At 43.2% G+C, this 23,699-nt stretch overlaps 1 protein-coding gene across 3 annotated transcripts in view; it reads right to left on the bottom strand.

Annotated features, from left to right (window-relative positions):
* The window catches only part of SEMA5B (semaphorin 5B), a 272,794-nt gene that overhangs the window by 195,591 nt on the left and 53,504 nt on the right, over nt 1–23,699 (bottom strand). For 2 of the 3 annotated variants that reach the window (XM_074594864.1, XM_074594867.1), the window contains exon 2: nt 876–1,086. The exons of the other annotated variant lie outside the window; for it this stretch is intronic. The gene's annotated coding sequence lies outside the window, so the exon portion shown is untranslated. The remainder of the gene's footprint in view (nt 1–875; nt 1,087–23,699) is intronic. 3 annotated transcript variants of the gene reach the window in all.

Genomic DNA, 23,699 nt, shown 5'->3' on the forward strand with positions numbered 1-23,699 from the left:
AAAACCGGAGAAAAACATTATATATTTCTGTCAAAATAAAAAATTAATTTTCCATAAGGAACTTTTTTATTTTCCAAATAGAAGCTCCAGTCTTTCTAAAGTGGAAACTTTTCCTTGTTTCAGAACTGGGCGCGATCTGTAAATGGTTCTTCTTGTAATGCTACAGTGGAAAAGCAGCATTACAAAGCTAACGCCTTGCAATGCTATTTACTGGGTCTGGGCTATATTCTAGGACCAAACTAATCAATTTCCATTCACCATCCCCCTGCCCATACTGCATCACAAGTACCTACACTGAGTGACGGTGAAGTACGAGGTATTTGCTAACAATGAATTCTGGCCAAACACGCCAACAACATTATTTTGGATTTAAACTGGTATAACTAGGGCCTGAATGTCACCTGCCTTTTTAGTTAAACTGTGCTTCCCCTGCCCACTAAACAGCATCTGCAAAAGTTGCATCAGTTCCTTGCACTGCAGCAGACACACACTTTCTGTATCCAAATTACAGAAACCTACCTATCTCACACGAAGTCTGAAATATAAAGTCCTCGTTCCCAAAAAAGTCAAGGGAGAAAGTCCCATTGACTCCAATGATAGCAGAGTTAAGGGAGCCCTGAGCCATTTGGAAAACACTACATCTAATGTCTGTCATTCTTTGCCTTGTCCAAAATCACAAATAGGCTGTGGCAGCCTCAGAAAGAGATGCCAAGTCTTCCAGCTCCCAGATTTGTGCTTTAACTACTTGACACATCCTCTCATCACTGGAGCAGGAGAAACAGAATGATCAGAGACCAAAACCCCTCATGCTGAGCAACCTGAAAACATCATGTTTCAGCACAACAGAGATGAGTATCCTTCCATCACTAACTCACCAGCCCAGAGGCCAAGGACTGGCAGCAGTCCAAGGTCGGAGTCCCAGAAGGTAAACTCTTCAAGAATTAGTGATGTAAAGGCTCCCTCTCAGAGGCAGTCCCACTGCAGTCTTCTCTGAACCCCTTGGACTCTGCAAGCTTCCTTCTCTGGCATGCCTCTTTGGCCTTCTTCCTTCGAGCTTTCTCATAAGCTTGTTTGTGGATGATTTATCTAAAAAAAAAAAAAAAAAGGCATTTTTTTCCTTCATTAAAAAAGAAGCATGCCTGCATTTGGCCAATACAATAATGATATTATAAAGTCCTCTTTGAGGAAGGCTCTCTCTACTTCTGTTAGGTCCTTCCTCTTTCCTGAGTTATATGACTAAGATCTTGGGAAAACAGCTCATAGTCTTCATGGTCAACATCACCTCCCCTTCTCCCTTCTCCCTCATCACAACATTATTTGAAACAACTTAAATGATCCTATGCCTGGTCTGAGCATCAAGTCTGATATAGTCATCATCTCTGAAGGTCCTGCTTTTCATCCATCACTGACCAGGACACAGAATCCCTATTCAGTGTAAACATGACTCAGTTTAATTTTTCCAAAGACCGTTTGTTTACTTTCTGTTAGAGACTAATGAGTAAATATTACTTGGTAGGCTAGAACTTCATGAAGACCAAATACATCCAGATCACTAGATGCAGCATAAACATATGGTCAAAAGTTTGTAATCATCCCCAAGACTACAGAGGCATCCTGTGAGGCAGCCAGGAAAGGAACTGAAGTCAATTTTCTGAATCCCAGTGTAGAGTCTTAAACATAAAGCCATCTTTCCTCCATATCTCTGCTCTCAGCAAACGCTTATTTTCTGAGTTTCTGCCTAGCTATCAAATATCTAAAGCTAGCAGTTATCCATCCTCCAAGTCTGTTACAATTTTAATTGCAATTGGTCTCCTAAGTTGTCATCTCTTCTCGTAGTAATTTTTGCTGAAAATATACCTCCCGTCGTTGCATGGGCTCCATTCTAATCAAGCTATGCTGTTCTCTCCACATGTTTGGCACCGCATTTAAAAATCAAAGTGCCAAATTCCTCTGTGAACTACTCAGATGCAGCACTTACATATGCCTATCAAATGCAGAGAGAAGCCAAACTTTGACCCTAAATAAGCTGATATATGAAAACATGACAGTGTTTCTTTGGCTAGAGGAAAAGAAAGATTACTTATAAAGCCTTTACTTAATTCTTTGTGGCTGTATTACAAAACAAGCAATTATAAATCTCCTCAGATTGTCCTAAACAGTACAAGTAAACTTAACAAAATGAGATACACATGCCAACATCATAAGTGCTTTTCCAAACAGAAACGTTAGGCACAGTTACAGCATCGCTTCATGTCAGTCCAGTCCAGTAGTAATTACAAGTGTTAAGAACATAAAAAGCAGAGACCAGATTCCGAGCAGAACCCAGCCTTTTTCACCTATAGAGAAAATAAAGTTCAAAGAGAACCCGGGAAAGAGTGAGCAAAACATCAGAGATGTAATGAAATCCCCGAGCCTGCCCTATATGCAGAGCTAATGACGGCTCTGTTAGCCAGCTGAAGAGGAATGGCGTAAAGGATGGAGAATCTGCCAGACACTGACAAGCCGAGATAAAATGAAGAGAAACAGTTATAAAGACAGACTTGTTTTCCCTTGGTGATGAACTACTCTGCACAATTACAGACCCAGAGCAGAGACAGGAATTAGTCTATGGTATCTAACCAAAAAAAGGCGACTGACACCTACTTAAAGGAGGGAAGGTATTGGAAATAAGTCCTTAGTTTAACAACAGAGGAAAGAACTTTCTCATGCCACAAAGCTTCTCCCATTTTACATGGAGATAAAAATGAGACCTTCTCTAGGGAAAACCCATGTGGCATCTGCACCCCAAGGAACAATCCAGCACAAAAGACTGAAGTTTAAGCCTCCACGCTGCTTAATTTAACCAGACCGTCTAACATTTGCCTTTCACTTCTCAGCCAAAAGTCTAAGTCACAAAGTTACTGGCTATTCAGAGAGGTGCACATATCTGTATCTTAAATACAGACCAGCAACTACTAGCACGTTCCCAACCAACTCTGCTTTCTAATAACATGACACCAGCCTAAGCGGTATAAAATACCCCAACAAATTCTGAAACATCCCTGCTTTCACCTTTTAACAACACAGAGGACTGCCTGCATCAAGGCGTGTTTTGATGCTAATCACAGAGCTTTCTGCAGCTCCATACTTCCTTTGCTCAGTGCAAATACACGTTTGTGGGCATTAATTGGGGCATCTAGGTCCATTATTCAGAGAAGTGAAGGCATGAAGGGACCAACAGATCATTTTCTCTGACCTACTGCTGACAACTCAACTTCCCCAGTTACACAACTGAGTCCAGTAAGTGCTACATATTAGTTGATGAACACTGGTAATGTGCTCTATAGATCCAAAAAATATTCCCGTGAAACACCCAGGGAGCATTACCTTTCCAAGGGTCCTGGAACAACTCTACTAGTATAAATTTTATGGGTTATTATTCAACAACCTCAATGACTCATATGAGAAATGGATCAAATCCTTGATTGTCATTCTCCGACCCCAGCCAAAAAGATTGAGTTCTTTCAGAAAAATGGCTTGCACTTACTCTTGGTAATTTGCATCTACTTTCCTCAGCCTTTACAGCTTCTTTCTTTCACATTTACTGCCAGTGCAACCTCTGCCATTGCTTTCACTGAGCATCACAAACACTTTATTACTAATTTTCAGCTCATCTGCAAAGAGTAGAGATCTCAGAGCAAATGGGATGACAAGCCCTCCGAGCACCTTACAAACTTATGACCGGAACAGAATCTTAGAAACCAAGACTTAGAAACTCACAACTGGAATAAGGAGGTAGTAGCTAAGGTATATCCAGTAAGGGATCTATTGAACCAAGAGACAAAACAGAATATGGATGCATATTGCACGAAAAAATGGATTCATTTCTGCTGTAGAGGAAACAACATCCACACCAGTAAAGATGGCTACTCCTGCAAGAGTTTATGTGTTTGCACTGGGGAAAAAAATCTTGACCAGGAACCAGGTTTCCATCTGAGACTTTCTGGTAGCTGGAAACTGATAATTTTCAATTTTTCCAATGAAAATCTCAAAGCTTAAAGAAAGATTTCTCTAAAAGCAATCTTTTTACAGGAATAAATTAATTTTCCAACCAGCTCTCCAACATATACATCTATAGTAGCATGTAACAACCAATGCTAGTATTTAGGCTGACCTATTTTCCTCACAAAAAGCAACACTGCTTTATTTCTCTTTGGGACACCACCCATTTTCATCTCAAATAATATGGAATAAAATCTATTATCTTCTCCATTTCCATTGCTGCTGGCAGAGACCAATGCCTTAAATTTTTTTTTTCTTTTCCAGTGTACAGTTAGATCCCTAGCAAGCTCTGCCCATCAGATTATTCCATTAACTTTCCAAATGACATGAGATCACAGTTTTACATTCACTTCCTGATCATTATCAAGGTCCTGGAAAAACTGCATTAATTTTTGAGCAGCTCAAATCCTTATGAGAATTCTGTTACTTAAACACAGTAATCATTAGCTGTGTTGGACAATATGATCCATTTCCATGCACCGAATGCTGTCATTTAATTTCATTTTCAGACATTGCAAAACTCACCAGTTGATGGTCATTAGATGTTAATGGGGATCCCCATGAAACCTCATTAATTAGGTACTCTGTGCCTCTCAACATATTTAAAATAAAGCAAGAAATATATATCTGTGCCACAAAGAGATAAACATTTTTGTTAATCACTTTCATCATATTAGAATAACTGACTTCAATATCAGTATCAGTTCTTGCATTGTTCACTAATTTTGGTAAATTGACACTGGAAATACATTTGGTCCACTTTTACTCAGACGTGAGGTTCTGGCAGTATGCATTTTTTCGTAAAGCCTTCTAGGCAACACAGATACAAGGCTGTTTTCAGACATGCTCCTTAGAAGTGCTGTAGCAGGCAGGAGACTAAGAGCCCATCTGGAGCAGCGAGACCTGTAGGTGCTTAATTAAGATCAACCGTTGCATTACTAACAGCCATCAGGTCAGCCCTGCTTCAAGGAAACAGTGGAAGTGGAACACAAGAGTAGGATTTTGAACAGGTACTTCTGGGTTTCCAATATTCTCCACAACTCAGTGAAGAGCAAAGCATCCGAGTCCCACACAACCCTAAGAACAATCCCCACCAGCCTTTCTATAACATGGTTCTGATCAGACAGAAATGCTGTGAGGCTGTAAATCTCCACGTGGTCTATAAATATCAGCTCGTACAACTACAGCACACTTAACATCTTGTTTCGTATTGTGAAGCCACAAAAAATCTAATTTCTTTCTTCACTGTTAGAGATGAAAGAAGGATTCTCAAAATGTACCAATGCTACTGTAGCGCCTTTATTCATATACGGATTATTGATGCAACGAATGGTCATGATGGACAAGGCTGACAAAACACTGCTGGGCTCCCCAGACGAACCCGCTGCATCAGGCAGGAAAGATTCAACTCCACACTTGCTGAATTTGGAAACCAGAATATTTCTACCTAGTTTGTCATAACTACCTCATTAAGCAAATTATTTCCTTTTCTGCCTGCCCTTAACCATCTAAAAGTTTAGCCTCATTTCCAATTTGAATTTGCCCTTTATTAAATTGAATTCATTGTTCTTTGTGCTACTACTCGTGTTATGTGTCATTTCCTTTTCCCGGTATTAAATGACCCTTGAGATGATCATCCTGCCATTAAACATTTCTTTAGATGAAATTGGCTAAATTCATTCCCACTCTTATATCTCCTTGAATGTTGTGGTCTTCCTTTGGAGACTGGTTTCTGAATTTAAGAGCATGATCTTGGTGCGGGATACTACAGGTGTGATCTTTGCAACAGCATAATAATGCATTTGTAAATTCTCTTATTCTGACGAAGCTGTTTTTCAGCCTTCATGCCTTACAAGTGATTTTGTTCTTCTCAAACACATCACACTAAAATGAAAGGTGTTTTGTTAACTTCCATCAACAAATCCTCCTTTCCCTGACTGCTTTCGTTTTGCATCACTCATACTCAGGATACATTTGCTGAAGGCTCTGGTTCAGACCAGACTCTCCCCGTGTGGCACTGCAAACATCTATACACGGAATTAAGGATCCGTGGGGTCTCAGTACTGCACGAAGCGTTGTGAGAGTTGGCGACCAGTTATGCGAGAGGCACTGAATCGTGCTGCCAAATAGGGATGAAGTTAAGAACTTGTATGTTTTCCTGAATCTGAATCTTGAACTTTGGTGTACAGGATTTATTGTGGAGTCGAGCACTGTCCAACATCAGTGAGGTTAAAGCAGTTGTGAGTTTCAATTGAATTACCTCTCCCTTCATTTGTATATTTTTTTAACTCAGTCGTATTCTTTCATACACGTACTACCTTCTCACTTTTCACATGCAATTTGACACAGTCATTTCCTCAGCTATGATCTTTTCCTGTATGTCCTTCTCTGGATCTGGACCAAACCCCACCTTTTGTTACAGAAAACCACTGGTTAACGATCCATTTTTCAATGCATCTGTGTGAGCAAACGCAGCAAATGCTGAGGAGAGCAGATTTTGCAGTGAATCAAGGAAGTAAATGAGTGTGGGAACTGGGGCCCAAAAGCCATTTCAGAAAGACATTTCTGAGCTACCTTAATAGGATCAGCCTGTCATATTTCAAAACAGCATCGATGGACAGAAGTAATAAAACTTGTCTGATCAGTTTAAGCACAGGCATCCCTCACAGCTGCTTTCTGCATGCGTGCACATGCACTCACGCAAGCACACACGCTTCTTCACCCGTAGAATCAAACCTCTTAAATTTCTTCCACAATTAATTTGCAAATAGCTTATAACATAACCGGAGACCCACCTAGAAGACTGCCTTACAGTACGCACATCCTGCCCTCTGAAGGTGCTCATTTCTAAGGCTTTTTTTGAACAAATACGTATATGGATATAAATATAATCTGAACATCTAAATATATGTATGTATATGCACACAGACAGTTATTTATTTATAATTTTGGCCTCATATGCCCCCAGAGAGCAAAACGCTCAGAAATCGTTCTTTCACTGGGGCTGTGGCAGCATGGTGAAAATCTCTCTGCTCTTAATTAGTCAAAAGCTCTTAAACTCATGGAGATATAAACTGCCAGAAGTAGAAATCTATTGAATGTAAGAAATGTGCTTTAGATAAACAGCAGGGAATAAAGTACAAGATGGCCCAGTGTTACTTGGCTTGACGAAGTTTTACTTTCCCTGGATCAGCAGCAGAGCTTTTAGTGTTCCTCCTTTACTTTCAATGAAACTTTACCATGGAATCTTCCCTGTATCATGACCCAGCATTCATAAAAACAATGCAACTGCCTATAGATTTTTCTGATTACATTTTCTAGAGCCAATTTTACACAGGCCGTTTATAAGTTACTCACCAGAAAGCAGAAGAGAAGAACCATTTCCATCCATTTACTAAAACGCAAAAAGCCTCAAACCAAAAAGCAAAAAGCAGCAGCTCCATTTCCTGCATTGTACAGAGCTGGGTGACACCAGCAGTGACTTTTATGATACCATACGCCCTGCTGAATGGTGTTTCACTCAGCTGATGTAGCCTTATTGGAAGGTTAATAAACAGGTGTGATCTTTGGCTAATAAAGGCTGAGTCCCTTATAAAGGAGATACATTTTCAACTTGCAGGGAGAAAGGGCGGGGGGGGGGGGGGAACACAGGCAGGAAAAATCTCTGCTGAGGGCACCGTGGGCATGCCAAAATTTGCAAAGCAGGGATGAGGGGCCTTTTATGGAGTTTCACTATGACAGGACATGGGGGCAAGCTGAGCCAGGACTTGCTCTAAAGCACCCTGCAAGGCTCTTTCCCCAGAGCCACATGGCAAACTCAGAAACCAACATCCCAGCTCTCACCTGCTTCTAGGTTTGATGTTACTTATCACTTTGATGAACTGTGTTGCAATTAAAAAGACAAGAGGGAGTTGCCAGCCTGGGGAGATTTTTTTCCTCCAGGATGTGAAAGAGGGAAGGTCTCAGATGCAAACCACCTCTGAAGCACATACGTGGAAGCATGAGCTGTACCATCCCTGAGAGATGCAGCTTGGCCACCCCCAGGCACCGAAGAGCCTCCACAGAAAAGAGGAATACTCACCTCCTCTTTCTACCGCTGCTGAGAAAGCAGGAAACAAAGTTTGTTTTTATCAAAGCAAGCCTTTTTTCACATGTGTGCCCATTTCTGGAGAACCTAAACCTGGCAGGCTTCTTCCAGCCTCCCAGGAAAGCATTTTCAGCACACCCTGTCCCGAGACCCTCCCTCCCCCTGGTTCCCCACACACGCACTCTCAAATCCCATTGAGGTAAACAAGTGATAAGACTTCGGGATTAGGTCTACTGACCTCAGAAGGAATTTTGCTCAAACAAGAATTAAGCTTGGAAGGATTTTGTCCTTACCAAGAGGCTTCTAAAGGTTTCCCACGTAAGAGGTTCAGGAAAATGACTTGTGGAATTTACATCCCGCTTTGCTCCCTCAGTCACTTTGGCAGCTTATCCTGGAGGGCACCGGAGCTGGCACTCAGACAAGCCGTCAGCTCACAGCCTAACAAATTATTGATTCTCTCCTCACTTTGAGGCAGACAACAACAAACTCCTAAATGCACTGCATCCTTCAATATCTCCCTCTGGAGAAATACCCGTTTGTAACATTGGCAGTAACGGGGCATTTCCATCTCTCAGGCCATGACGGGTGGATGAAGCACTGCGGTTTATGTATTTTGTTATTTTGCCTTCAACCAAGGATTGGTGACTCGGGGAGATTTTTGCGCAGAGTGTGACTTTCAAATCCACACTCAGACACAGTGAGACATACGTGCAAACATTCAAGTGCACATATATAAAATTGATTGAATTTGGAATGCAGAAGGTGTCCAACAGAAAATGGGGTTGAGAGCTTGTTTTCCCCAGTATTACATTATTAAGGAGCAAACACAGTTTTCCATGCGTCATGCACTTAATGAGCTCCAGATTGCAGGATACAAAAAGATCTTGACATTGGCTTGAAGAAACAAAATGTTCAAAATGATCTGGATATATTGAGGCACTTCATCATAAATGGCACATCACCACATTGAGTATCAGTTTTGCAAAATTCCTGTTATTTTTCTGCAACTCATAGCAATGTGTCCCAAGCTTTCTTGTTTTCCTCCTGCCTTCTCCACTGCCCACTCACTAGGGATGTAGGTTCTCCCTTGACCCCCTGCTCTGGAGGGGCCGAACCTTCTGCTGCTGATGGTATGCCAACTCTGCAGCCCCCAAATGCTGAAACAAATGTGCAGCAACCAAAAAGTGCTGGGGATTCATCACTAGACTCATGTCAAGAGCGGCATGAAGAGCAGCATCTACTTCTACCTCTCCGCTTATAGTCACGGAAGCCCCTTATAGTCATTCAGCCCCTCTCATTCGTGTCAAGGGCTAGAAATGAGGGCATTCAACAGAATCCATCACACATTGTGCCCCTGGGCTATACGGGACAGACCCAGGAGCTGAACCAAGGAGCTGCAGCTCACAGTCTTTTGTTACATCTCGTATGCCATGCCTCCCACTGCCTTGCGCCATCTCACATTAGGACTACAAGGGGTCCCTTGGGCAAGTTCTGCCTGCTCCCAGCTTAGAATACAGATAAATTCAGCAGCCCATCTATTCTGCATTGAAATGCTTCCTCTGCACCTGAAATCGATACGGTCTTCATGCAAATTTTTACTACATGTGCTGCACTGTTTCTAAACATTCATTCAGTCAACACACCTAAATAGCTCTGAAAATGATATTATGGCTTATCAGGCCAATGATCTACAATTTTATATATCCATAAAAGCTTATTTATAAAAGCTTATTTATAAACAGCAGTATAAACATTGTTAAGGCTATTGTGTGAAACTCTTATACCATTTCCAAGAATGTTTTTTGCAAATGCTAATTTTATCAGAAACATTAAACAGCAAAAAAAATTACTTTTGTTTTCGCCAGTCCATTTCTGATTAAGACTGATATAACAGAGATTTCAAATGTGCAAGAAATACTCTGTACCACAAATACTTCTTATTGTCCCTGTGTATTGCAATATGTCCCAATTTCAAGAGTCTGCTTTGCTTTAGATAACGTTGCCAAGTTACTAAAAAAAAAACCCTCAGCGATGGACTGTTTGCATCCCATGGTCATAATAATGTATCCTGGTGACACTGAAACATCAAGATGTAAACAATCAAGAGACAGAAGGACATTGACCCAACTGGCTAAGTCTAAAAAACTGCAATTCAAAAGCAATGTGGTATTTAGACCATTGAATATGTTATCAGGATAGGTACTTGCAGAACTAGGTGCCAATTTTAGCATTTCTCAGCTGAATTTGCAAACTGAGTTCATATGTTGGGCTCACTGCAGAATAGAGACCTCTAACAGATGCAGATTCATATATGCTGAAGAGGCTGAAACAATCACTCCTAGCCTCAAGGCAGAGAAAAAGGAGAACATTTGTTTTCAATATTTAAATTGACTAAAACTACAGGATAGCTCGTCATTAATACAAACATATAATAACAGGCAGAGGACAGCAGTGAGACAGACATCTATCCTGGCTGGATGGTTTTGCAGCCTTAAAATACACTGGATACAAATCAAGTATGAGCCATTAGCTGCAGCAACATTTTAGGTGATGGACTGATAGTGAGAAAAGGTAGATCATGTGTATCTTTTATTGGACTAATATATAAGCTGTTACACATGAGCCTTCAGGCCAAAAAAGTCTTCTGGGAGCTGGCAGCAGAAAGAACATTTCTGGCCCAAAAGCATTTCACTGTTTCAAGCCAAGACAAAGCCTCCACCTCTGTCCATTTTATCTCAAGCAGCTGAAAATATTTTTTGCAGCCTGTTTGTGACAAACAGTCACAATGACAACTAGCACAAACTCAGCAGGCCCAACAGAGAAGTCCTTACCACTTAAGTGCTCTGTTTGCTTTTTGCACTGTCTCTATCCACCCAGGATATTTATAGAGCACAGTCACTGGGATGTTCACAGCCCCATCATGGTGACTTGGCAAGTTTTGCAAGAAGCGCAGTCACGAAAGGAGCAATTCTCTGTGAAATCACACATATACTTTCACCTGTCACTAGTACTTGGGTGTCCCTGGAACTGATCGTTGCAAATCTCTTGGGATTACTGTGCATTTTAGGGAAAGAAAAATAGGTGTTTCTCAGAGACAGCCAAATAGGGATTTGGCCAGGAGTGACTTCTATGTCTCTTTTGATAATGTTTCCATATAAACATAAAGGGCCACTTAGCAGTGACTTGAACAAGGTGTTTCCAAACTAAAAGCGTGAAGGGGTTGGTGTTGGCTGAGTTAAAAACCTGGACTTTGAAATTAGGGACTGCAATAACTCGAACCCTGCCTAGACAACCATAGAACCCAAAACCAAAGACAACTTTATTGTTGTTCACATAATATCAAGAAATGTGTGAAGCACAGAGAGTTTTATGTGATCGGGCCACCAGCATCAGAAACTTAACTGTGGTCTCTTGCATTTGCAAAAGACCTTCTGCACCAGACCATGGGCGGGATTTTGCAGGTCTCTAGGAATTACATGAACCCTGAAACAGGGCTTTGAGCAGAACCAAGACTGAAGTGGTCAGAAAATCTTTGGAAGCTTTTTTCCTTGAGCCAAAAGAATTTGGGAAATCATATCCGTTCTGCTGAAATTGTGTCTGAAAGGAAAAAAAAGGCAAGAAAACTGGAAAAGTTCTGAAAATGGGAAAATCAGACATGGAAAACTTTGAGAATAATAAAATATTCTGATATAAGGTTTTGCTTTAGCATGTTCTGTATTATGCATCTGAAGATAAACATTTCTTAAAACAAAGCTTTTCTGTGAACCCCAAACAAAGCTTTTTTCCCCCTCAGAATTTCATTTCCAGTTTTGAAGTTTTCTGGTTTTGTTCCTACTCAGAATAAGTACAAACACTAAAATCCTACATAAACATAGCTTTTGCCCATCCCACAATTTACACCTGAAACGCCATTCGTCTCTATAGGAACAACATACCTGAGCACTTCACAACAAGACCGTTCTGTGCCTCTTGGTATTGTTAGGCATCTAAATATTTTTTAATATGTGAAGTCAGCTGGTTTGCAAGAAATGAAGCCAGGTAGCCCTAAAGCATACACCAAACTGCATTTCCAGACAAGTCAGTCAGAAGCATAAGGCTATGAATAATCTGTGCACAAATCTCCCCCCCAAAAAAGGAAAAATAATAAAGGCAAAGGGGAGAGGGGAGGAATTCAAACAAGCAGCGTCCCTATGATAATGACAGTGCTGGAGCACTGCTGTAGTGTAGCCGGGCTGTGGCAGGCGATAACATTGTTTCCCCAGAGGAACCTTTAGGTTTATGACAAATCAGGGATGATGCTCAACAGCTATTTGATGAGCTCCGCAACAGCTGCTGAGGTCTGCGTGCCACTGCAACACAGCTGGAAATGCACAATGCCGCAGCATTAAATGGATAATAACTCAGGGCTTGCCAAGCACTGAGTATCACTAACTTTTTCTGATGAGTTATTTGTGTCCATAATCAGCTGTGAAACTCTTTAGGAAAGATGTTCTCTGAAAAGGAGGATTTATCTGAAAAGGAACCCACTGTCATTAATAAAGTTGTCTGGCCTCAAAGCCTCAACAAATCAGATTCAAACCCATGGTGCAGTCTTACGGCAGTTAAATGTTTTCCCAGTGATGGAAATTTAAGGAGTTTTTAAAAGAAAGAAAAAATGGCAAATAAATGAATCAGCGAATCTTTGTCTATCAGAAAGGATGATTTGCTGGTGGAGCAGAAGAATTACCATGCGCCCATCACAGTATGATCACAGATGAAAAATTTTACACCTATTGGAGAGCCATTTTTGACTTGGAAAAAAAAATCCTAATAGTGCAATCACTTACATCTTGATTGTAAGACATTGTCTGCTCTGAGTAAAGGCGGGGACCAGCTCTCCCAGTGAACAGGACCCAGGCAACAAATTGTGGCACAGGCAGTTCCACTTCCTTCAGTCCTGCAAGAAGAAAAAGCTGTATCCACTTCACTGCAAGGAGCATTAAACACCAGGCTGTGTGCAGCCACCCTACAGGGAAAACAAGGGGCAGAACCAAGCCTGTTGCTCTCTTATGGTGAAATGAGTCAGAGTAGGAGGAAATATTGTGTAGAGCGCAGTGGGGGACAGGACTCTCCTCTACTCCCCCTTGCACAAGTACAGGTCGTGCCAACCTAGCTTTTCTAGTTTGGTTGGGGGTTTTTTTGTGCACAGTACAAGAAAGTTCCTGGCACAGCTCTCAGCCAAAAGATCTCTCCCTTCTTTGAGTGATTGCTCTGGCCAGTTATGGGAGTGTCTCTCAGCTGGTGGTGCAGCAGCATCGCAGTTGTCGTCACCATTTCTGGAACTGGGATGCTCTGCAGCTGCTATGTTCTTGGTGAGCGAATGAATCACTGCTCACAAAGAGGCGACAGTGGCAGGTGAGGGCAATCTGCGGAAGGAAGGCAGGGGGCACATTCCTGTCTTTGCCTAAATAAATGAAAGATCTGCCCTCAGTCCAGACTTAGTCATTCACATGTTGCCACGCTGACCAGTCTTTTCCCGTCCCATACATGCCAAAGGCATCTGCCTTAAAAAATGTAAATTAAATAAGAATCATTGCCTTCTCCTTCATTATACTAATGCCTGGAGCATGAAAAGGGGGGAAAAAAACCAACAGAATCTTACTCTGATTTACATCAGATGCCATTTGTATTTTTCACTGGCTGCCTGAGGGGGAGGGAATCCACAGAATTAATATGGGGGCTCTTTATCGTCACCAAAGGAACAGAAACACAAGAAAAGAGCAGATGGGAGAGGATGAAAAGGGAGTAAGACAGTATTTCAGAGAAGTGTTTATAGATATTGTTTCTTGGGCATTTCACAGGTTCACACTGAGCACGTACGTTGAGGAAGGAGGGGAGGTTTCTACAGCCAACAGCAAAGCCTCTGATTTTCTTCCAGAGGTTTCTACTGCTCCACAACCGAGTCCCATGCACTGCTCCGTAACAGCCTTTTAAGGACAATGATGGCAAGACTCTCCTTTTAGCAGCACCAAATTTGCCAGCATTAAGAGGAAAAGGACTCATTTTAGTGGATCTCAGCATGTTTGACATGCATAGTCTTTCACTGCGGGTAGGGACAGAGCCCACACAGACAAAGGCAGGGCATCCCCTGTAGACTCCTGCTCATATAGTTGTAACAGTGAGCAACTGCAAGGAGCCTGTTGGGGCAGAAGACCCCCCAGCAGGAGCTACAATGCTGAGAAGAACTGTATTAGCTGTATTCTCCATGGACAACCTGATAATGACCGCACAGAGTACAAACTCCTCTTACTCTCCTCACGTGACGGCATGGACATGCCACACTGAGCTCACATGGAGAAGGCGGCAATCAAGCAGAACAAAACAACATCCAGCCTGGTTCTATTGTCTCCCCAAGCAGCCTCCATGGTAGTCAGGCCTTTTATTCCCTTGCATATGATGACCGATCAGGAGAAACCATAATTTTCAACTCTCAATTTCATCCCAAGTCTTGCACTGGCCGGTCATTTCTTTAAAGCGCTAGTTCCTGTAGTTACACAAAAGTCAGTGCTGTTCCTGGTTCCTAAGGAAATGATACCCAGAGTACAGTCTGCCAGTTGCTTCTTCCTAATAACTCAGAAACTCATGGACTAGTTTTAATCCAGACCAGAGAAAAGTGGAGGTTTCCGGGATAAGTAATTCTCACAAACTTCATGAACAAAAGCTCTGGAGAGGACAAAGATCTAGCAGCTTCAGGAAAGCTTGAAATGTGAACTGTTGCCTTATTAAACTAAACCACATAGGAAATAGCCTTTTATATGAGACCTAACTACCTTCATCAGGGTTCGCAACCAACCACAAGACACAAATCTGCAGGAAACTAGTATTCATTTGGAACTAAAGACGGAGAGAGGAGACTGAAAATACGAACAATAAAAGATCAGCCTCCATCCCCACAAATATATGTCAAAACAAAAAGAACCTCAGTCACTTTTTCAGTTTTCAGGCTCTATAAGACAAATTAAACCTCTCCAGACTTGATCTCACAAGGTCTGAAAACCAGTCTGGCAATACGACACTTGGTTCAATGTCTGCAGCTCAACCGTAATTAAAACATGAGACGTAAGAGTCCAATCCAGGGTAGACACAGCTCTGCCTAGGCTACAGAAAACAAAGCCAAAAAACCCCAATCAGACAATTTAATTGCAGAGAAACTCCCCTCCCCTAACATAAGGTTTTAAAAGCATTTGTTTCTAAGGATCGTTAAATTAATAATCATGAAAAACAATGATTTTTACAAAAACTATTTTACTTCCCATCATTAATTCAGCATCTTTGAACTGCTGAAGAGACATGGATAGGAATGGCAAACCTCACGTGTCCTACATGTGCCACATCAAGATGGTGCCATTGAAGAGCACTACAGCACCCTCCATGCCCTCACTAAATCTGCCTCGGGGACAAATCCATCCCACACTGTTGGGATTCAGCCGGAACCACCGCTGCAGACCACAACAGTGATAACGCTGGCATTTCTGGTACTGTGTTAACTAACATGGTTTAAGATGCTGGTATTTCAGGCTTCCTGAGCAGATCTATCAGTCGGCTCCCATTTACACTGTCACTGATGGAGGGGGCACCCGCAGGGAATTGGAGCTCTGAAAATACCTCCATGCAGACAGGGCCAGCGAGGCCTCCTCCTCATGGTGATTTACTTCACTGCAGCAATGAAAATTCCTGTCTGGAACGGAGTGCCTGACTGCAAACTTACCACAGCTCCAGGGCTAGCAGAGTCAAAAGGTCACAGTATTTATTTGTTGCTCTTCCAAGATCACTTTCCCATGAACTTGATGGATTCTCAAATGCCTTCTATTGCACAGAAGACTGTGATTAATCTAAGTCTTGGTTCAGTTTGGGACCAGGAGTGTTTTCTTCAAAAAACTCATTCTTAAATTCACTCAGATTCTTAGCAGTTTTAAAAGTGAAAAATTACTTTTTAACTAAAATATATAAAGGTCTTATTTTTCTAAGCAAGTATAATGACTGCAGAAAATGAATTATTCTATTTCTTAATGTAACACACTGCCTGTCAGAGGAAGAATTCCATGCTCAGGATCTTCAGCCGCTCTCTTTTTCCCTTCTCTGTGTTAAGATATGGAAGAAGTCAGTTCTGCTCCCAGGCCTGATACCTACCTTTTGTGCTGTTGCATGTAGAACTTGAATTTCATGTGTGTTTTCTCAGCTAATAAAAGCACTTGTCTCTGTCTCTGAAGTATGGTATTATTTAATTTTTATATAATATAATAGAACATGGTGATTTTATACAGTGTCTCATAACTTTCTCTTCTTTATAAAGCCTCAGTTCCTGGAGCCATGTTGTTACATGAAATTCTCATTAGACAAAAAAAAAAAAAAAAGGAAAAAAAACATTTTTAGTGCTCAGGGTAAAAAAGAGGAGATTGCAAAAGTGAATACTATAGGTTCAAAAACCAGATGAGCCCTAGCTAATCGTGTTACAGCAGTTTAAGGCATCACCATCCCCAGATGTCTGCCTCAACCATTTGCAGAGGTTACCACTGCTTGAAGCCATGGGCAGAGTAGAACACGTGTCTGCACTTAAACACAACAGCTTACAGCCAGAGAGCTCGATTCATGCCCATCATCCTCACTGGTTTGAGCTAAAAGATGGGTTTTGCACCGGAGATGGAGGCAGCACAGGCTTACCTGCCCCTCTGCCTATTCTGTTAAACAGGGGCCCTGAGAGTCGGGGCAGGGCAGACAGCTGGGGCCCCGTCTCCGGCCCCAGGTTCATCAGCCCTCATTTTGGACCCCAGCATTTCAAAAAGCTGTTTTGGAAGCAGTGATGCTAAAGTTACCATGGGACCCAGCCACCCCTGTAACTCCACTTCTCTTATGTCCCAGGTAATCCCACCCTGGCCTTCCAACAGCCCTCTTCCAAATCTCCTGACATCCCCACATCACAAACTCTCTCCCACACCCCCAGCCAGGACCTCACTTTCTCCCCACATACCCTTACTAGTGGCCAGATGTTTGCCGAGCTGAGTGCTGCCCATCCGCCGTGCTGCCAGTCCAGCCAGCAGTCAGCCATGGCAGGCCTAAGGTGTCTGCTTCTTGTCTGCTTCTCCCTGGAGACACTGATTTGGCTCTCTGTCCTCCACCCATCCAGAGTATCTTCATTTGCCCGTGGCAGTAACGCTTTTTGTCCCTTTTCCTGGGAATATCTGTGCATCAGGAACCCTCGACAGCAATGATGCAGTGTGTCTCCCATTGCTCTGCACATAACCTAGCCGCAGTTTAAACTCACGACCTTTGGGGCTTACCCCCTCAAATACAACACTTAACGTCTAGTCCTGAGATTGCCTTTCCACCCTAAACGCTCATCAAAATTAATAAGGCATGAGGTCTTATATGCTAAAACTGGCACATTCCCAGTGGGAAATCAGCTGTCCCAGAAGTCTCAAGCCTGGCAGGAAACTCCAGCTTTCCAAGAGCCTGGAGTTATGTGGGACAAGCTAAATGATGCTACTCAGCAACTGTTTCCCAGAGAAATACAGCAAGGGCCATGACAAGGCCAACAAAGACTAAAAATATCCCAGAGTTTACCCCATGCTCTACATACTGTTTCATTTAATGTGCCATAATTAAGGCTTTTTGTACATACACAGCGATGTATGAAGTGGAATGCTGTCACAACTGGGAATGGCGATGCCTAAGAGACACAAAGACAAGGGGATAGAGGTGCTGTTCAGCACAGAAGACACACCGGAGTCTCAGGGATAAGAGTAAATTGAGAGGAATACCTCGGAAGGAAAAGGTCTGCTCAAGGGGTGATGGTGCGCTACAGTAAAAATTCATCTGTTTAGCTGGATCCCATCAATTTGGTGAATGGAGCTGATTTCAACATTTAAATTTCACTCCGAGTTATGTCTACAAATTGTACTTATTTGAGACTGCAAAGCATCTGTTTAAAGCAAGCTCTAATTTGAGACATTTTTCCCTTTGATAAGATGACGGCATCGAATTCCTAAGTACTAAAAACCAGACAAAAATCAAGAGCTGAGATGCTGCAAGATTTGACATTTTTCATGTAGCAGCAAGCCAGTCTGACACTCTCTCATGGATCCCAGCGTGCCGTTACTACGTGAAGCTCTAATGCCATTGATAATAGTTAAAGCATGGCAGTTATGTTTCAGGAGCCGAAAATAAAACAAAAAAACTTGAAGTGCCTTTAAACAAACATTATTGAAACCTCTCCTTTTGGTCCTTGAATTCCCACCGGGTAGACACCATACCCTTCATGCAACCTCTGGCTGCTGATTAATGAAACTTGGCAAAGGGTAGCAAAGCCACGCCAAAGGCAGCACAAAATCCCAAGTTTCTACAAATCCCAGAGGTGAAAATGCACAGACGACAACAGCACACCCCCCCCCCAACCGTTTCCTGACTTCACTTAGCCACAAGTTTGAGTTAAGAGCACTCAAACAGGCTGTGCTTTTCCCTCTGTGCTCCTGACAATGGCTCCACATTCAAAGCAATCACAGCCATCTCCTGTGTACAATTACTGGCCTTTTACAGCCTCACCTTGTCTAACTTCCCACTACGGACCACAGCTCTAGTCAGACACTACGTGCATTTGCAGTAACTTTTCATGTAGTTGCCTGGATTTCAGGCTCCTGTAGGAAACCTGCTGTCTGCAAAGTTAACAGGCATGAAAACATAGAATACAATTCTCACGTAAGCTAAAACTGAGCTTTTTGGATCATTAGTGTTCATAGCACCTAATCATGCTACTGCTAGAATAACGAACCCTTTATGTTCTGCAGATACTGGCTTGAGCTGCGAAAGCCAAACATCCAGACTTGCCGGGTGTTCATGTTCTACATCACATCTCGGTTTTCGTGCTTTGTTTCATTTATGATTAAAAAGTAATAATCCACATGCCATGTGATTCGAGGATCTACACTCTGGATGGCTCCCAAAGCAAAGCAGCGTCCCTCCCAGGGTCCAGACAGCCCTCAGCAGCAAGATTCAAAAGACAACATACAGCAAGCCGCAACATCCCGGCTTCTTGCCTACAAACCAGCAGCTTGGGACCAATGGCGCAGATAGGTCAGAGCAACACACTGCAGCAACGATCAGAAATATCCAAGGTGACCTTAAACAGGTCCCAGGTCTCTCCTGGAACAAGCAGGAATGCTTGTTCAGCCACTGCACTGCAGCCCTTGAGATACCCCCAACATACCCTACGCAGTGGAGGAGAGGCCAGCCGGTGTCGGGGAGGGAGAGTAACACGCTGCCTGTAGCTGAGGACAGAGCTAGTCCTGGTTTGCTGCTGCACTGCAGTGATGCTTCCCGGGAGGCAAAGCCCAGGAAAACCCACTGAGATGGGTTTGCAGACACCCTGACAAATGAGTCCTAAAAATGACCCATATGAATTTCCCACACTGTACAAAGTTACTATGCTTCATATCACCACTGGGGTGTGAGGGCAAATGGCTTGCTGACTATGTTAAAGAAATTAACTTTTGTGCTGCTTGGCTGTTTGCAAATAGAAAGCCTTTGAGGCAGGAATCTTGAATCCAAGTAATTGTTTTTTTTAGTCAACTACAAAGGACATTTCACAAAATTTATCCTATGTGTCATGTCATATGTAAAATATATCATAATAGATCCATGCGTCTCCCAAAGCCATGCCTCAGTCCTACTGCTCCTCCTGCATCAAAGTTTGTTAGCTGTGCATGCCCCATGGCAATTTCCATTGCATGTGACATAGGGTAGGTTGTGTGCATGCGCTGGGCAGCAGAAGACCTGTTGAAGACATTCCAAGAACATGCCTGGAGGCACCAGTGCAAAAATCCCAGTCCCAGTTCTGCTTTTGATTTCCTCCTGTGACCCTGGTTAAGCTTTCCTACCTGTGCAAGACCCCAGTCCCCAGGGCTCTTGTGAAGATTAGCTTCTATAAGGCTCTTACGAGAAGAAAAACAAAGTATTTTCCTTGTCGTTGCACAGCCGCCCTTGTGGAAGAGTCCTGGGCTTCTCAACAGAAAAGCAACCAACGGCTTCTGCAGCACAGCAGCCATGTGCTACAGAAGGGACCCAAAAATGTATTTAAAGGGAAAAAAAAGAATGAAAGGTTTCTGGGAATATTTTTTAGTCAGCATCTAGAATGCTGCTGCTGGGAACTTGTGCTCTGCTCAGCTTTACCGGATGATTTAGAAAGACTCCAAATTCCATTTTTCTGTATAAAACAGTGAGAGTGGGAAAGGAAGAAGACAAGGCTGAGAAGACAAAATGCAGAGAGAAAATATGAGACAGGGACTATAAATGAAATGTAAAGTGTTAAGTACCTAGGGAGGACAGGGCAAGAGCGGAAATAATACCCCAGGTATGAAAACCAGAGAAAGGCAGGGGACAAGAAATGCTTACAGATCAGTGAGCGAGCAGTAGCTCCTCTGGGACGAGGTGTGAAAGAATTAATTCAACAGCGAAGTGGGGAAAAGGTAATGAAGAAAGGGCTGGTGTAGCATTTACAGACTGCTCAGAAAAGTCACGGAGGAAGTGCTAATGAAGTGTACATTAGTAGAAGTGCTAATAAAGCGTTGAGGGAGGTGATTCTGTCCCCCCTTTTACTCTGCTCTGGTAAGACCCCACCTGGAGTACTGCATCCAGCTCTGGACACAGTCCTCAGCACAGGAAAGACATGGACCTGTAGGAGCGGGTCCAGAGGAGGGACACAAAAATGATGAGAGGGCTGGAGCACCTCTCATACAAAGACAGGCTGAGAGAGTTGGGGTTGTTCAGCCTGGAGAAGAGAAGGCTCTGGAGAGACCTTATTGCAGCCTTTCAGTACTTAAAAAGGGCTTATAAGAAACATGGGGACAAATATTTTAGCAGGGCCTCTTGCAATAGGATGAGGGGTAATGGTTTTAAACTAAAAGAGGGTGAATTTAGACTAGATAGAAGGAAGAAACTTTTTACAGTGACGGTGGCAAAACAGGTTGCCCAGAGAGGTAGTAGATGCCCAATCCCTGGAAACATTCAAAGTGGTGAAAAAGGCTCTCAGGCTAGGTGATATGGAGAGAAAGAGGGATGTGTAAACTGCTTGAAGGAGCTGATGAGACACCAAGCATCTTCTGCCCGTGGAGCTACACACTGTCCTTGTCACAATGGCTCCATGCCACCAGTGCACCGGCCTAAAAAGTAATAGTGTAGATCCAGGTGTCATGTACAGCATAAGTGACACAGACCCACAGTCCTTGGTTCTCTTGTGTTCAGCACATGGGCATAGCAGGAAGCTGGCCATGTAGTGCCCCACAGACCGAGCTCCAAGCAGCCAGACATCAGGAAACACTGATCATTCAGACGGCAGGATAACAACATACGGCACTGACGGAATACCTGTGATTACCAAAGCACTTTGTAAGTATGAACACAACCTCTCTCTGTCACTAGGAGACAAATTAATATTTGTCCCCATTATACGGGAAGGAACTGAGACACAGAAAGGTTACGTGATTTGTTCTACACAGCAAAAGTGAACAGCAGAGCAAGGAAGATGATGACTGACAGACACAGTCCATGTTTTTCCTCTGCTACTGGTTTTGCCAGACTGCAATGCACTCATACTGGCAGCGATGGGGAGAAAGCACCACACACAAAGTTGGGATTCATATTGGTGACAAGTCTATCCAGCATTATGATAGCAAACTGTAGCTGCCTTTGACAAAATACTACACATTTCAGAGCCAATCTCTGGATATTAGGAGCTAGGACAAGACATTCACAAAGGACGGCTTATTGCAGACACAGACCCCATATAGCAGCAGGTTTTGGTCAGTGACAGACCCAGTAAATACACAGCCCGGGTAGGAATCCCAATCAAGGCTTCTTTTCCCAAAATTCCCACCAAAATCAGAAAAGAGACAGAAGTGCAGAGTGGCCTTGTTACTAGCTGATGAATATGAACAGGCAACTTGAGACTATTCAGTTCCTGGCTGACATATCCTGCTTAGGGGCTATTTTCAAACCAGGGAGAAAAAGAGAATAAAAATATTTCCTCCATGGATCTTGACTTCTCTCCCTTCCTGTAATACTTTCATTGTGCTTGCCAGATTGGAAACCACTTCTGGCCAAAATGTCCCCGCCAGGAACAGAACAGAAAATGAGCTGTCTGCTAATAGGTATCACCTAATAACAGGGAAAGGAGTTATTTCACTTACAGTCCATGCCGATATCTCTGAAGGACCTTGAGAGCAAGGCATTCAGAAGATGAATTCACAAACCCTAAGTACCGGTTTGAACTTCTGACATCTCCTTCACTGCTGAGCGTTAGCCTTGCTGCTGGCTAACACTGGGTGCCCCATTCACCTTGGCCTCTGTGAATTCACTCAGCCTGTGGTGCCCACCAGCAGCTTTTTAGCTGCACACTCATAGCTAGTTCAAACGCAGCCCCCATGCTGAGCTGGTTACATTACCAGCAGTGCAGCAAGTGTAAGTGTAAGTCACTGCTGTAGGGGAAGTGAGATGATGAAGGTCATTAACTTCTCATCCCGAAATCCCATTGCATGCCCAGTCCAGCCTCATCTCGCAGCAGAATGGTCGCTCTTTTGCAGAGCTTGTCTCTTCTCCCATCTCTGAATTAGGCTCAGTTCCCCCTCCAGCTCCCCAAGGGATCCTGTATGTATTTCATGGCCTTCAGCCACACAGAGTTTAGATTGCCCAGAACTTGCAGGGTCAGGAATCTTGGCCATCTCTATGTTCAGCTAATGACAAGGAAAGGAGAAACGCTAGATCTGGAGGCAGCTGCACTGCTCTGGAAGGGAACTGCACAGAAGCACAGCTGCTCCTTCCCCACGTGACAGTGGCAGCAAGCAGGGACCTGCAGCCCCCTCAGGCTGCCCACAGATCCCTGCCCATTTTGATCTGCTCACACCTCATAACCTTTTTGCCTTGGTATAACTAACTGCAGAAAGCAAGTGGCAAGAGAGGACATCCACCCCAAAAGATAATAAAGCTTTTAAATGAAAAAAAGGTGCAAAAATGTTGGTGTGCGTGTTACGGGACAGGGAAGCACACACAGGTGGCTACTATATTAAAAGTCAGCATTTGCAAACTCAACACCGCTAAGCTTACTTTGTTGCTGTCTCTTCCCTTCCCCTCTGCACACGATGGATGCTGAATGGGAAATAGGCACCGCACTTGCTGGGAGAGCCTGACAACTTATAAACCCAGTTCAATTCCCAAGAAACAGCAGTTTTGTAATCATTTGTGCAAGTCAGGTAGAGGTTTACAGTGCTGGACAGGAGGAACTCCCAGAGCACCCGAAAAGCAAAAACGATTCAACCCTCATGTCTAGAGCAAGCTCCAGAAAATTCACACAAATTTCCCCAGCTGAAAACCAGCCCCCATCGCTGGGCTCACACAGGGCAGCTGCTGCAGCCTCCAGCCCTCCCCATGGTCACCCACAAAAGGGGTGGAAAGCTTGGGGAAATGCCAGTGGGCCAGCTCAGAGCATCGAGGCAGCCCCGTGAAAATTGGTGAGGAAGTTGCTCTGCAGCTGCCAGTGGGCTCTAGC

Source organism: Larus michahellis, chromosome 7 (genome assembly GCF_964199755.1).
Source record: "Larus michahellis chromosome 7, bLarMic1.1, whole genome shotgun sequence".
NCBI classification, from domain to species: domain Eukaryota; kingdom Metazoa; phylum Chordata; class Aves; order Charadriiformes; family Laridae; genus Larus; species Larus michahellis.